General features: G+C 36.4%; 1 protein-coding gene across 41 annotated transcripts in view; it reads right to left on the bottom strand.

Moving 5' to 3' along the window:
- The window catches only part of LOC116667777, a 193,371-nt gene that overhangs the window by 147,925 nt on the left and 29,453 nt on the right, over positions 1-15,993 (bottom strand). For 18 of the 41 annotated variants that reach the window (XR_004324840.1, XR_004324836.1, XR_004324841.1 and 15 more), the window contains one exon: positions 5,868-6,058. The exons of the other annotated variants lie outside the window; for them this stretch is intronic. The gene's annotated coding sequence lies outside the window, so the exon portion shown is untranslated. The remainder of the gene's footprint in view (positions 1-5,867; positions 6,059-15,993) is intronic. 41 annotated transcript variants of the gene reach the window in all.

The following is a 15,993-nucleotide window of genomic DNA, read 5'->3' as shown; positions in this document are numbered from 1 at the left end:
ACAATAATGCTAAATCATATTTGTATAGTGTTTTACAACTGCATCAACAAAAATGATCTTATTCCTGGTAACAACCCTGTGTGGTAGGTAAAATAAGTAAAAGCTCAATTTTATGCATGAAGAAGTTGAGATTCAAAGGATTCAAAGAGATTAAATGAAATACAGTTAGTACATGATGGGAAGACAGGGAGGTGAAAGGGTTTCAATTCAGGTGACTATAACAATATTAGCAACCACCACCATTTATTAAATATTTACTATGTTCCAGTCATTATGTTAAGCATTTGTAAGGATAGTACTGCATTATAAAATCTTACTTCTCAAAGCCCCCAGATGAATATCTGCTAGCAAAAGGGAAATAAAAAGTAGACTTGCAAAAATGTTTAATTTAGCAAAACAATTTAAGGCAGATGATGATGATAACGATCATTTGCTGAACAGCTACTGTTTGCCAGACACTGTGCTAAACACTTAACCTATTTTTTATCTAATTCTCACGACTACCCAGCGAGATCCAGATTATTTATCTCATTTACACACGGGAAACGTGAGGCACAGAGTGATTAAGTGACTTTTCTAAGATCGCACAGCTGGTAAGGGATGAAACTTGCTAGTACACGTCAGGTGGTACCCAATATCTGGTTATATGTGATTCTTCACTCTTTCAATAATTTTTTAACTGCCATGAAAACTCACCTATCATAGATTTTCCTATATAACTGGCATTTAAAACTGTTTATTCTTGTTTCCCACTACTCTTTATAAGCTTTTCAATGAGAGTAGTCCTTCTTCTCTCTTTGGATTAAAACTCAGGTAGACCCCATATTTTTTTCTGGCCACCTTTGGGTAAAGTCCTATAATCACATTAGGTCACAAACACAGTCTGAGTACAATTATCATAAACGTCCAATAACAGATAATCATCAAAATGCCAAAATAGTTTTAACATTGGAATCTTCCCATGTCTTCCAACAAGGTCCCATTGCAGGCTGGACACATGCAAGTTGGGAGAGAGTGCAGTCTTCCTTTCTTTCCCTGATCTTCTTCCCCTGGTTTATTAACTATGGTTTCTGATTTTGTTTCTATCAGTTGAAGTTGGGATGGGGAGGAGAGATGACATAAAAGGAATGAGAAAGTTCTACATGGCTATTATTGCTATAAGGTGGCTTTGCGTTCTCTGGGACTGGAAGATATATAAGTTTGATTTTTCTTCCCATGAGACAGCTTTACTGGCACTTCGAAAATCTCCAACCCTGTTAAGCACCTCTCAACTTTAGTTCCCTTGATCTGCGTGAATGAATGTCATTCTGGCAGTAATTACTCTGTCCTAGCTCCTAGAATCCCGCAGCACACCTTCACTTCTCTGCCTCTGGTGTCATCAGCCCTCCAGGTAGCACTGGTGAGCAGAATCTAGCACAACTGTAATGCTGGCTGAGGCAGATGGCCTTTAAAGCTAGTTTTAACATTTACCCTTCATCCCGCTTCGTTTTTGCCATGTGTGTTTTCCACTCCTCCCTTGAAGAACTGAATTCTGTTTTCCTTCCTTTTGAAAGCAGGATGGTCCCAATAAAATGTGGCAGAAGTGATGCTATGTGACTTCCAGGACTAGACTTTAAGAAATGCTGCAGCTTCTGGTTTTTTGTTTTTGTTTTTTACCCTTTTGGAGTCTGAGTCATCATGTAAAATAGTCCAATGACTCTACTGGAGAGAGAGGCTTAGCCAGACCTCAGGTGTTTCAGCCAAGCCAGATGAGGCACCAGATATGGGAGTAAAGTCAGAGCAGAGACACTCCAGCCAACACAACACAGACAAGCCAGACCTGAGTCCTGCCTACATTACAGAATTGTAAACAAATAAATTACTGTTTTTATTTTAAGCTCCTATATTTTGGGGTAGTTTTGTTGTTGTTGTTGTTGTTGTTGTTTAGCAGTAATTCATTACTGATACAAAGGCTATCTGGTTTACAGCAAAGATGCATGTATTCCTTATCCTGGCATATTTTGAGAGAGCAGACAGCTCTCCTTCATTCTACTGCTAAAGCTACTGATCAACCCATCCTGAAGATTTCCCAAGTGGAATCAAACAGCAATCCAATAAAATTAATCATATACTTAACATATTGCCCCAGAAGCCCAAGAGAAAAGAAGACATATTCACAAAACAGATCAAGCAAATGCTTGAAACAGCTTTATACATAATTGCCCCAAACTGGGAACAACCCCCAAACTTATCATCTTAGGAATAGAAAAAATTCATCCATAAAACGATTGATACATGCAACAACATGAATGAATCTCAAAAATAATGTGTTAATTGAAAGAAGGCAGACACGAAAAGCTGCATTCTATGTGATTCTGTTTATATGACATTTTGTAAAAGACAAAACTTTAGGGACAAAAGTCAAATCAGTATGTGTGTTAGTGACTGGGAGTATGGGGAGGGAATTGACTACAAAGGGACACCAGGGAACTGTTAGGTATAATGATGTGGTGTTATTTATATGACTGTATAAATTTGTCAAAGCTCATAAGACTGTTTACCTAAAAAAGGGAGGATATTATTGTATGTAAATCTCAATAAACATTAATTAATTAATTAATTAATTAATTAATTAAAGTAAGTCCACTGTGCCCTTCAACCATATCAAGCTATCCAAATGGGTGGTCCCATTGCAGCCCTTTTTATTGGAAATGAGTGCCAGAAACCCCTACTCCAATCCATTTGGGTGATACAGGTTGGTAATCACAGCACAGCATAGCTCTCTCTAAGTTAATCATCCTCAAAAATCTCTTCAATCTTCCAAAAATCCAAACTTTTTATACTCTTAACACGGGTGACTCATCTAACTTATTCTTAGCTATTTCCTTTGAAAACTTGCATCTGGATTACCATATCCTTTGAAATGTGCACTCTTTCCAAGACACCGTGTATCTTGGTGTCCAGTTGAAAGTTCTGATCTAACACGCTTTCATATATATTTATACAAATTATTGTAATGTAACATTGCATAGAGAAACCATTATTTTCATGTCAATTGCTAGGAAATACTCATCCACCCACACAGTTACCATTTGAAAAATTCTTCATTCTTTCCTAAAGATCTGAATTTTCATCTGCTATCATCTTCCATCTGCCTGCAGAACTTCCTTTTTCATTTTCTTGCAGCTCAGGTCTGCTGGCAATGAATTCTCTTGGTTTTCTTTTATTTGGAAACATGCTTATTTTGCCTTCATTACTGAAGGATTTTTTTTTTCTGAGTATAGAATTCTGGGTTTTCTCTTTTTTCCTTTTAGCACTTTAAAAATATTTTCCCTCTGTTTTCTAGCCTCACTGTCACTGAGGAGGAGTCAGCTGCCATTTAAATTGTTCCCCTATACACAATATATCACTTTTCTCTGCCCTCTCTCAAGATTTTCTCTTCACCTTTTGTTTTCAGCTATTTGACTCTGATGTGACCAGATGTGGCTTTTCTTTGGATTTATCCCTGCTTGAGGCTTTCTGAGATTTCAGGTGTGTAAATTTCTTTCTTTCACCAAATTGAGAAAATTTCAGCCATTACTTCTTCAAATATCTCATCCTGCTCCGTTTTCTCTCTTCTCTCCTTCTGGGATTCCAATTACACAGTCTTAGACCTTTGGATATTATTCCTCAGGCCTTTGAGGCTGTTGACGTTTTTCAATCTTTTCTCTCTGTTCTTCAAGTTGTATACTTTCTATTAATCTGTCTTTGAATGGCTTTATTTTTTTCTTCTATCATATTCATTCTGTGATAATCCCTTTCCTTGAATATTTTTATTTCAGATATTGTATCTTTTAGTTCTAGAATTTAAAAATTTTTTATAGTTTCTATTTCCCTGCTGAGATTTCTTATCTTTTCATTCATCGTAAGCATATTTTCTTTATATCCCTGAGCATAGTTATAATAGCTGCTTTAAAAACAGCTGTCTGGTAGTTTTCAGCACTGGTGATTTTTAGTGCTCAGGCTCTGATAATTGTCTTTTCTCTTTAGAATTGTTCATGTTTCCTGTTTTCTCATCAATAACTATGGATTATATTTCAGACATTGTGAATGATGAAGAGACGCTGAATTCTGTTATATTTCTCTGAAGGGAAGTGTTGACTGTTTTAATAGACACTTAAATTGGCTGGACTCCAGCTACAATCTCTCTCTCTCTCTCTCTCTCCTGCAATAGGCAGCAGCTTAAATCTCAGTGCTGTTACTTTTTATTAGCCTGTTTGAGTCTGCCCTATGCAGCTGCGATTCAAGGGTCTGTCAAAACTTCGGGGAAAGTCTATGAATAGAATTTAGGGCTGTCTCTTTCAGGAACTCTCCTTTCTTGGGTTTCTTCCCTCAATTTCTGCTGGCTGTAGTTGCCCTAAATTCTGTCCTCAGGTTCTTAAGTCAGCAAGAATGCAGATTTTCAGCCTCCCCACCTCATGAAGACTGGGGTCTGTTCTCAGTCCAAAAGCTATAAAAATGAGAAACTCACCCAGCACTGTGCCCTTCATCCAAGTATTAACTCTCCTCCAGTATCTGCCTGCTTGGGGTTATTACCCAATTTCATCAAATAGTTGATTTTAAGATTTTTTCAGGAGTTTATAGTTGTTATCTATGTGAGATTTGATTTAATAGGCACTACTCAGCTATACCAGAGCTGGAAAAAAATTATTGACACAGTGTGCTAAGTATCAGTTCAAATGTTAGAGGCCCTCCCCACCACCACCATGATATCCATATATATGATAAAGAGTTACAAAAAATACAGGAGAGAGGTATTATTTTCCTCATTTTAGAAATAAAGAGATGCAGCTCAAAGAAGTTAAAGAGACTGGCTTTACTAACCAGGGTCCAGGGAGGAAACAGAATTTAACTCAGATGGTTCAAAAGAAGGTTACAGCAGACTACCTACAGAGATATAGGCACGATTAGGAAACCTGAAAGGAAGGATGAGGCACCCAGAGATTAGTAACAAAGGGAAGCCTTTGCTATTCCCAGAGCTGAGAGATCTACAGGAGGAAAAACTGTGACCAGAATCCTGGAGAGCTGAAGACATGCAGGAGGATCTGCCATGCATGAGTTGTAGATATAGAAGAATACTGCCACCGTCAGAGAAGCTTCTCTGAGGCAGGGAAGAGGCAAGGCCTCTCTCTCCTCCTGCTCCTCTCTACTCCCCTCTCAGTCTCTCCCACTGGCTGAAGTCAACAAGAAGCCAGCTGGCAAGGGAACACAGGAAACAGACCACAGGAGTCAACCTCCAGGAGGGAACCAGTAGGGCAGAAGAGGGTGGGTGAGTTTGGTATACTATAAATAACCAGCCCACTTGCCCAAAATAGATTGCCAGATTTAGCAAATAATAACACAGGATGCCCTGTTAAATTTGAACTTCATACTTTTTAAAGTAATTTTTCAGTGTAAGTACGTTCCATGTGATGGGGTATACTTATAATGAAAAGTCACTCATTGCTTACTTAAAATTCAAATTTAACTAGGTGTCCTGTATTTTATGTGGCAACTTAGCCTAGACCAGTTAGTAAGAGAACCTTATTTTGAGTGCACACCTAAGATCCAATCCCAGTCGTCTTCTTTTTACAATCCCACAGCTTTTTTATATCTTCCATGCTTACCTTGCACAAGTGTATCTGTCTCATTAGACTGGAAGTTCCTTGGGGAGAAAGACCATGTCTTATTCATCTACATATTTTATTATTTTTCATCTCCCTCAAACTCACTCTCAGAATTTTGCAATGTATTGTACATAGAAGGTGCTTAATAGATTTTTGTTGAGCATGCTGAACCCTTTATGAGTATCTCATTGAATTTGATTTTTCATTATACGTTTTTTAAAGATATATTTCTGCTAAACTCACATATTGACTGAGATGAAAGTCTGTTGTCAGGTCAATTGTCGTAAGTATTCAGACTCCATTTTCTGCCTTTTCATCCCTTCCTCTTAGAACTCCATAGTGAGCATATAACAAAATCGTTATTCAGGCATCTTGCGACTCAGGTTTCATAAGGTTTCTCTGAATCAAGTGACTGAGCACTGGCTCAACACAGCCTAAATTGAAAAACAAAACAAAACAAAACAAAGAAACCTTTTAAAATGTATTTTGATCTTCATCAAAGCATTAGGGGGGAAAACACCCCTGCTCTACTATAAAATACTGAAAAAAGACTTCCAAATCCTAGTAAGACTACATTCCTGAAAATAAAAACTTACTTTCTCCCTGATTTTTAAAAATTCTATTCTTTATTCTCCAATGATGGAGCAAGTTATCAACAGACCATTTCTTTTAGGGTGATTTGCAGGATTCTAGTATTTATTATTAATGAGCTTTTGCACATTGTATATACACACACAAATTTAATGAACAATAATTTCTGAGTAGGTAAATAGTTGTCAATTACTTTATTTTACTTTTTTACAAAAAAAAATCCCTTTAACAGGATAAATGTTGCAATAATGTTGAAAATCGACAAACCTCAAATATGAAAAATATAAAAAGAACCCTGTTGCCTTCAGAGCTCCTAGAATTATATACTTTAACACTCAATTTCTATCTGCATTGAGAGAATTTTTTTTAAAATGAGATTAAAAGGAATACTGTGCAGAACTCAGGCCATAGTGAGCTAGTTCACTGGTTTTAGAAAAGTGATTTTGTGGCCTATGATCTTTAAAATATGAGCAGATTTGTCTGAATAATACATGCTAATTGAAATTTCTCAGACCACAATGAAACTCTAATCAGTATCTATCAGTGAAAGAAAAACTTTGAGTTTTGGCTTATTTTTCCAAAGGTTTCTACATGATCCTTCCACATGACCTTTTTCAGTCATACAAGTACCTAACATTTTTTTTACTATAAACTACACACTAAGTGCTTCATATTCATCACTAAGTTTACTCTTCAAGCAACCCTATGAGATAGGTATTATATGATTATTACCATTCTACAGATGAGAACACTGAGGCATATAGAGGTTATATAACTTGCCTAAGAACGCATGCACTTACATAGCCAGTAAGTGCTCAAGGTAAGAATCAAATCTAAGTCTATCAGGCTGCCAAGCAAGCACTCTTAATCTTTACACTTTACACTTCTGGTTTCCTAACTTCTTTGACCTTACACCCTAGCAGTAAAAATTTTTTTACATGTATACACATGTTCTACTAGGTTATCATATTATGAAAGTACTATGTACATTATAAAACATGCAAAGATTGAAATTTTAAGACAGTAAAACATGCAAAGAAATAGAAGCACCAGTAGTTTTATCACATATCCCATGATCATGTTGCATAAACCCTGTGTGCTGATGTCTGTTCTAGAGAACGTTATTCTAAATTAGAATCTCTAGAAATTAATCTTTTTATATGAAAATATTATTCACAGCTTTTGCCAAATCTAGATATACTGTGTTTGAACTCATGATTTCTTGATTCATGACTTCCTGATTCAGCAGGAACAAGGAAACATACAGTGAGGACAGCAGCTGAAAGAGACGGCTATAGAGAGGGCAGGAGAGGATAAAACAGAGATGGAAGAACATTTGCTGGCGTTTAATAAATTAAGCTAATTAACATTTAAAAATTAATAGCTTAGAATCCTTTTTATAATAAGAACAAATAGTAATTATAAATATAAACATTGTTTATATAATATGTAAATAAATAATAAATATTATATGAGTACATATAATTATAATTTAAAAAAGAAAGCAAACCACATGATGACCAAAAATAGCCATTACTTAAAATTGAAAATATGGTTAGAAATAACACAGGTATATAAATGTTAACCCCAAATCAGCTAATACTGAATCTATAATTTACTGTAGGTTACCTATATGTTACTAGAAAGTGGATTAAGTGAAAGCACATATTTAAATTCATAAACTCTATCAAGATTATTTCACAAACATCTGCCTGGATTTCTTGCTCATTTATGTGGTCTGTTTTTCACAAGGTGACACAAATAAAACTTGCATATGTGATAAATGAAGTCTTAAAATTATTACACATACCTGAATGAAAAAAATGTTTAGTTCTTTCCCCTACTAACATTATTTTGTTATTCTTTGACTCTCAGTTGTATTTTTCCTTGGTCTTTTTTGGATTGTTTATTTTTGGGAAATGGGGCAGGGGAGGGATGGGGTGGAAAAGGGCTCTCTAAAACTTCTCAGGATCTTGAAATTCTTTTTAGCCTTTCTACTCAGACTTTTCCATTTCAGTCATCCTTAAACTCCAGATTCACACTTTGTGAGGTTCCTTTTCAATTTGAAGCTAGAAAATTCAGACCAAAGAAGGGCTTGACATCTCTCCGCAGGGGAGATAGATTCTCATAAACATACATCAGTAACAGCACATTTTATGAGAAATTCCTAAGAAATACCAGCTAATATAATCACCTATCCCATTAACTAAAATCTCAGCGTCAGTGCCTAAAATCTAATCTTTTATGACAAAGAATAAGATACGAGCTATCTTTTCTCCAAACCTGAGTCTTATTATATGTTTTTCTTCTTATTTTCTGTTCTTACTATATATCTTTCTTCTTTCTAAATAATAATTTTTCAAAACATCAACTTTGAGCTCCCATGAGATGTAATTTACTGTTTCTGCTCTAAATTTGCAAAGACTCTATTGATATAAAATGCCTTTTCTTTGCCAATCTTTGAAAGAAATCAGTCTTTGGAAAAAGTAATTGCTGCCATTACTTTATTTCTTTAACTGAACTGATCATAATCTCTTGTGCTAACGTGCAGAACATTCATTGACCATTCTCAGAACATCACAATAAACATTGTTTTGATCATGAACTTGGGCAATGAAAACTACCTTGATTTCATTAAGCTTTAACTTAATTGTACCCACTGCAAGGATTCCAGGTAAACCTGTCTTCTGCAAAGCCGTATCTGGAGGAGATTAATGAAGTATATAATCTATTGAATTACTGTTAATTGATATACACACATGCCATTATTTTATTTTTTGTTTGTTTGTTCTGTATTTCTTAATACCATTCACATTCATATAACATAAACTTGGAACACAAACACCAAAGTATATCATTTACAACTAAGAGAGCATTAGATAATTTATTTTATTATTCAGAATCAGTATGCTTATTTACTAATTTTTACTTATACTCTGACTTTTTCCACAAAGGATTTGACTAGTTAAGTAAAAAGCTTAGTATCTACAATACACGGTGCTCTTAAAAAGCAACTTCAATGCACTAAAGAATACAATGCTGATAGGTAACTTAATCAAAAATGTAAATTAGGTTAATAAATCCATGATGAAGCTGTGACTTAGCACAACTTAGTTGCAGGAGACATTTTTCAGACTGACATGTTGTTAGCTACTTAGAAGGTTAATTTTAGTATCAGCTGGAATACTAATTACTACATAATTATGTGAAAGAGCAGTCACGGGGCCAAGCGGAGGCTCTGTGGGAAATTTAGCTCCCTCCACTCCATGCATGATTTTCATCAGCCCCCAATTTCCCCAAAGAAATGTTCAATCTTAGTTACAAAGAGTCCTATGTAAACCTTGCTTTAGCACCTTCTTTCAACCAGATTGCCTCCCCAAGCTCTTCCTGTGTAGAAATTTTGAAGCTACCACTAGCAATCTGCAAAATCATGGGTTTAAAGTGACAGTTCAAATCTCCATTTGGTACTGAATCTCTGTTTTCAAAGAATAACCAAAAGAAAGTAGGCACTTCTAAGGTAAAAATAAACAAATAAATAAATAAAAATTCTGGTAATTTAATTGGAGTGGGAGCAGACAATGCTTATTAAAATATTTGATCAACATAAAGTCTAACTAAGAGAAGACATGAACTTAATGTAGATCCAAAACCATCACTGAAATAGATCTAACATTGTGCTGTTGGTGTTTTAAAATAGCAATCCGCGTTTATGGTTTGAGTTGACTCAAAGTTTTGAAGTTGTTATACATGTAACACTTTTGTTAGAATTCCCCCTGGCTTCATTCCTTGGTCCATACTTTTAATTCTGCTTGTTCTTCCTGAGTGATTTTTAATATTGTCATAGTTTTAACTACATCTATATGCTGCTGACTACCAAACCAGGGTTTGTAACAGAAGCTTCACACATATCCATTTATCTCCCAAAATCTCCACTAGGTATGACACAGACTTCCTCAATCTCAACTTGCCCAAAACTAAACTCATGGTTATCTTCCCCAACCCTACTTCTCCTCTTATAATTACTTAATTGCTGGCACTCCATCCACCCGATCACCCGTGTTAGAAATTTTGCATATTTCTATCCCTCACTCTCTTAACATTCAATCAACGATCAGGTTCTGTCAATCTAACCTCCTAACCATTTTAAAAATCCTTGTCTTCCTTCTACTACCTAAGTGCAGATCCTCATTTTTGCTCCCCTACACTCCTGCTGGAGAGTTCTGAAATGCTACCAGCACGCTCTAAAATGCAAATCTGTCCATATCATTGATCTATTTAAAACCCTTAATGATTGCCCAAAGTTTTGTGCATTGCATCCCAAAGTATGCTTCTCAGAACTCTCGTCCCCAAAGGTGATCTTTCATAAGTGCTTCATGGCCAGAAACTGTATAGTATATCCTTGTTTTAGAGAGTCACGATACACATTAGCACATTTAAGTTTCTAAGAAACTACATTAAAGAAGTCTTTTTGATCCAATGTTTTCCAAAGATTTTTCCCCCCACAGAATTCTCCTGCTAGGAATAAAATATTCAAATATCAAGTATCTGCTAGGATAGCTCCTTAACATGTGAGGAGTTAACACATGAGGCCTTGGATGAGCTGGACTCTGCCAAACTCTTCAGCCATCATACCCCCACCTCTCCACATCCTACTCTATTTTCCAGTACCACTGAAGAATTGTTTCTCAGTCCTTGGCCCTAGCTCAAGCTGCTTCCTCTTTCTTCTAGTCTCCTTTGAGACTTGTTTCAGAAGTCACTTCTGCAAAAACCTTGTCTAGGTCCCACTGTGTGCTTCTACAGCCCTCCAGGCTTGCTTCTTTCATTACACTTACCATTTTGTTACTGAATGTAACGATCTATTCAGGAGTTTCTCTCCCCTGCTAGACTGCTAGCCTCCTGAAGGCGGTGATTACATTTTACTCATCCTTGTGTCCCCAACACAAGCACAATACTTGGCATTTAGTAAGACTGAAATGAAATTAATAGTGCCTGGCCCAGGCAGCAGGTACCCAGAAACCAATCCCATAGATGATAGTTGTATCAGAAACAGGTTTCCTCAACCATAAAGTACTTATTTGAAAGTCTTTGAATATAAATCAGTTCTTTTGAGTGATGACTTTCATCCGATGCATTCAATAAATTCTTTATAATCACCTCTGTGCTTGCACAGACATGGATGCCCCTTTTACTGATCTGACAGCACATATGATATTTTTCTAGAAATCTGAGGAGTTGTGGCCTTTCATTGAGTTTCTTTTTAAGCTAAATCTTTCAGACACAGAACTGAGTAGGCAAAGGAAAGTGGATGCAGCTTAGGAGTCCCTGAATCGGTTCATGAAAGGACACAGTGAGGTACAGTAACGCTGACACAGTGCCCTCGTGTCAGAATAGTGTGCTGGTCTAAGAAAATGATCACAAGCAGCACGTGAGCTGGTTGGGGAAGAGCAGAGCATTTCGGATGGCTATGCTACAGCTGAAATTTTTAAATGGCCAGACTTCCAGAATAGAGAAGGGGGAAATGTGGTATACAGGTCAGGCCTAACACTTCCTCTGGGAGATCATCTGAAGCTGCCTTTAAGCCCCCAGCAATCCTGAGGGGTAAATAATGACTACTTAGTTGTAAGGCAGATTGTCCTCTTAGAACAGGAAGTTGGATGGATGTTTACTAAAAATCATGCTGAAGTATCTTTTTTTTCCATCTAATTCTGTTCCCTTTTTAACTTATCATACATCACTTATCACTTCTCTTATACTTTTGTGAATAACTAAACCCCTACATACCTGCAGCTTAGTGAGAATTTGTGTATTTGGATCCTTTAATATTTCTGGGTAAGTCAGCCTTTAATTTAAATCTCTTATAATCTTAATGGAGTCCTTCTACCATGAAATAGAGGTAACTGCCAAAACGGCACCTCAGTACTCCATCCAGCTGTGCAGGGAGGATCCCTCTCTGGTCCAATGGCATATGATTTCTGAAAGAATCTCGTTACATAGCAGTGATATGTGCTGAATTTCACTATGACATTACTGTACAGTGGGAAACAGACTACAATATGTTTAGATAAGGAACTTTGAAAGGATTCTAACCCTACAAATTCCAAAAATGTGGGAGGATGATAAAAGTTGAACAGAACTGGCTCTGGTCCCCTAAGACATCAAGAATGCTCCTAGGGAAAAAAAAAAAAAAATGCTCCTAGGATCACAGAGGGAGCGTCAGCGTCACCAGCTTGCCACAGTTACAGCTGTGGCCGGCTGCTCTTCTCTAGACCTAGAAACTGGCAGAGATTTATCAATTTAAAACTTCTCTTTATTTCTTCTCAATGAAGCAGCAGAGAAAAAAGATAACAGACAAGAGAAGGCAGAAATAGCAATTTTCTTCTTTTTCTCTCTTTCTTTCAATTCTTCCTCCATTTCAATTTAAATGGGGTCCTGAGGATACTACCAGCACCTCCACATTGTACTCACAGTCCCTTTTATATGCAGCTCATTCCTTCACTAGGTCATTTTGATACCATCTCCAAGTCTACATCAAAAATGCTTATATCTCTAATAACAAATATTTTTACTCATAGGTTTTGAGATGAAAGAGTTATGTAAAAATATGTAAGTGCATGGTCGCACCTTTTTGTCTGGGGTATTTTTTCCCTCTATTCCCTATTATAATCTTGTCTCGTTTTGCAAACTATTATAATTCTCCTTTTTCAGTCATTATCCTTTTCTATGACTTTCCTATCTCTAGCGTTTCTGGACCCCATTTCCATTCCAAGCTGTTAGGTTTCTTCTGAAGTGAAGTCCCAGTGTGTCTTCCCTGGCATGTATGTCTGTACTTGTATTTCTTTTATTTTACTTCTCTGTCCTCATTCACACTGACAATGTCTACCAATTTAGGTCACCGAATGGACTTCATTATCATGTTCTTTGCCTTCTTAGAGTCTAGATAAGGAATAAAATGTCCACTAGAATAAACATGACCTTATTCTGACTCCTTTGGCACTTAGCCAGGCATCTTGACACAACAGGCTCATTCCTACCCTTTGTCTTTTGGGCTAAAAACTATTGCCCAGATTAGCTGAAGTCAGACTTCAAATGATACACATCATTTCGCATCAAAAAACGTATCAGGGCCCAAATAAGTTTGCAACCTATATTCCCTTCTTTTGTTTAGTAGTTACAGGAGGAAAATACTCATTTAGTACAGTGGATATAATTCACTTTTATAAAAGGCAACATGACTTGAGATTCCATTCCACTTAATGTTTATACATTTTCTCCCAGGGTTTGATATCAGACTTGCAGGATCTTGCCTTTGGCTTTTTGCCTTGCTTTGCTTGGTATTTTTGTGGGCTTTGAAGGTATGTAGCTAATACCTGGAGTTGAGGTAACTTGATACCGTGGGAAACCCATTAGATTAGCAGTTAAGAGACCTGGGTTCTAATTCTGGCTCTGTTTATTAACTAGTTATAATCTTGGGTAGGACAATCAAGTTGTTGAGACTTGAATTTTTTCATCAGCACCATGAAAGAGTTAGATTTAAAATGATTACATCTCTATGTATTCTGAATCTCTGACTGTGTGTTTAAGACTTTCTTCTTTTGGACTGGTCCTATGGAAGACTGAACAGAGGCTGCCAACACAACTTGACTTACAAGCCTCTGAAAGGTTCATCTAACACAATCATCCACAGAACTCTGTCTTTTCTTTCATGTGGCGTTAGATTCCATCGTAAGAAGTTGTCAGTATGTGTGACAACCAAGGAAGGAGAGGTACTGTCCAGAAGGCCCTGATTAACTAGTATATATATTTTGGGTATAGTTCACTCATTATGTCCCTTTATTGGGTATTAATTCCTTTAACTACTGAGGCAACTCTTGGGAATTTGAAGGTGTGAAGGGCAAAATTATAAACGTGTTGCCTAGGTAAAGGACTGTAAATTTTACAAAGGACTTTGATGTCTCTCTCAGTGAAGGGGCAAGCAGCAAGGGATCATGGGAGTAAATGGTCACTGGTAAGTGCCACTTAAAGGAGAATACAAGCTTATGAACTGGAACACAAGCTCACTGAATACATTTTGAATGATTCTTGCGTCCATATTATTTTGTATTCTCTCTCCTTTTTCTCTCCCTTCCACCCCCTTACCAACCCTACGAAGTACCCACTGCTGTCACCCTGAACTTCCCAGGACAACCTGCCACAGAATTCTGCCCAGAATTGCCCTGCTCTTGTCATCTGTATAGCTGTAGGTCTTTACGAAAACTGCCAACATAGCTTTCAGAATGTGCTGGGTCTGACACAGTAACCCACGGTTATGTCTCAGTGGATGCTATCTTTCTAAATAAAATAAGGTAGATTTCATAGGAAGAAAGATAAAGGAACTTTAAACAAAAGAAGTTGCTCTATAGGCATTTTAAGGGCTGATGCAACCAGTTAAGGAGATACTTTAAGACACCTAGGGGCCTGTAACAATCTTTAAATCACACCAGAAAAGGAAAGCCTACCGATAGAATAAGTTTTAATATATTGAATAATATAACAATTTGTCTTCTTACATTCTATGCTCCAAACTTGTCAAACTAGACATGTTATTCTGAATTCAAGTTGATAAATATATTTATGAAAATAATTTACTATTAATACTATGATTAATTAGCTCAAAGATCCTGACCTGTGTTTATATAACATGACCTCCCTAATCTTGAATTCTTTCTCATTGCGCTTTTCTTTTGATTACAAAATGTATATATATGTACACATGCAGTAACAGCACTAAGGACAAAGGGTAAATGGAATTACACTACTGCAAGATTTCTATATTTTATATGGAGTAATTCAATATAGCTCTAAGTAGATTGGGATAAATTAAAGATGCATTTTTTAAACCTTAGAGAAACTAAAAAATAATGAAAAGAATGGTAGTTAGGAAGTCAATGGAGGAATTGGAATTAAAATATTTAAAAACACTCAGTTAACACAAAAGAAGGAAGGAAATGAGGAACAGAATAACAAAAAAAATCAATCAGATAAATAGAAAACAGCAAAAATGCAGACTTACATATAGCCATATGAACAATTATATTAAAGCAAACAAACTAAACACTCCAATCAGAAGAAAGAAACTTTAATTAAAAGTGGTAAAAAGCAAGTACTAAATATATGAGATGCACTTTAAATACAAATAGACTAAAAGTTTAAAAAAAAAAAAGATGCCCCATGCAAACAGTAAACACAAGAAAGCAGGAGTTGTTAATTAATATCAGACAAAATAGACTTCAAGAAAAGGAGTATTACTAGGGACAAGAAGGGATAACTTCAATAATGATATAGGATGAGTATATTAGGAAGATATGAGAGTTATGGATACATATGTAGTCTGTGATGAATAGTAAATTCTCCATGAAAATGCCATTCTAGGGAAGAAGCATGAATTTTGGGTAGACCACTAGCTCTTTCTGCCACAGGCAGATTACTTATCCTCTCTGTAAAATAGCATAATACTTCATAGGACTGTTGCGAGAATGAAGCGATTGTCCATTGTAAGCACTGAATCACGTGGCTTGTTGGTGCTATCATTATTATCAACTTGTGGCAGATTGCAAAATACTCAAAGCCTCACTGAGCGAAGGCTCAGGTTAAATAACTGTCCCTCTGCCAGGGAAAAGAATCCCTGAAGAAGAGCTGAAGCAAGTAGAATGCCCACCCAAGTGTCATTATAGGATCAGAGATACGGAAGTGAGACTCCAAGAGAAGAAAAAAAAAATGTTACAGATGGTTGGGGTGAGCA

This window comes from Camelus ferus, chromosome 12, assembly GCF_009834535.1.
Source record: "Camelus ferus isolate YT-003-E chromosome 12, BCGSAC_Cfer_1.0, whole genome shotgun sequence".
In the NCBI taxonomy this organism is placed as follows: Eukaryota; Metazoa; Chordata; class Mammalia; order Artiodactyla; family Camelidae; genus Camelus; species Camelus ferus.
Note: the sequence above shows the minus strand (reverse complement) of the source record. Positions and strands in the feature narration are given on the sequence as shown.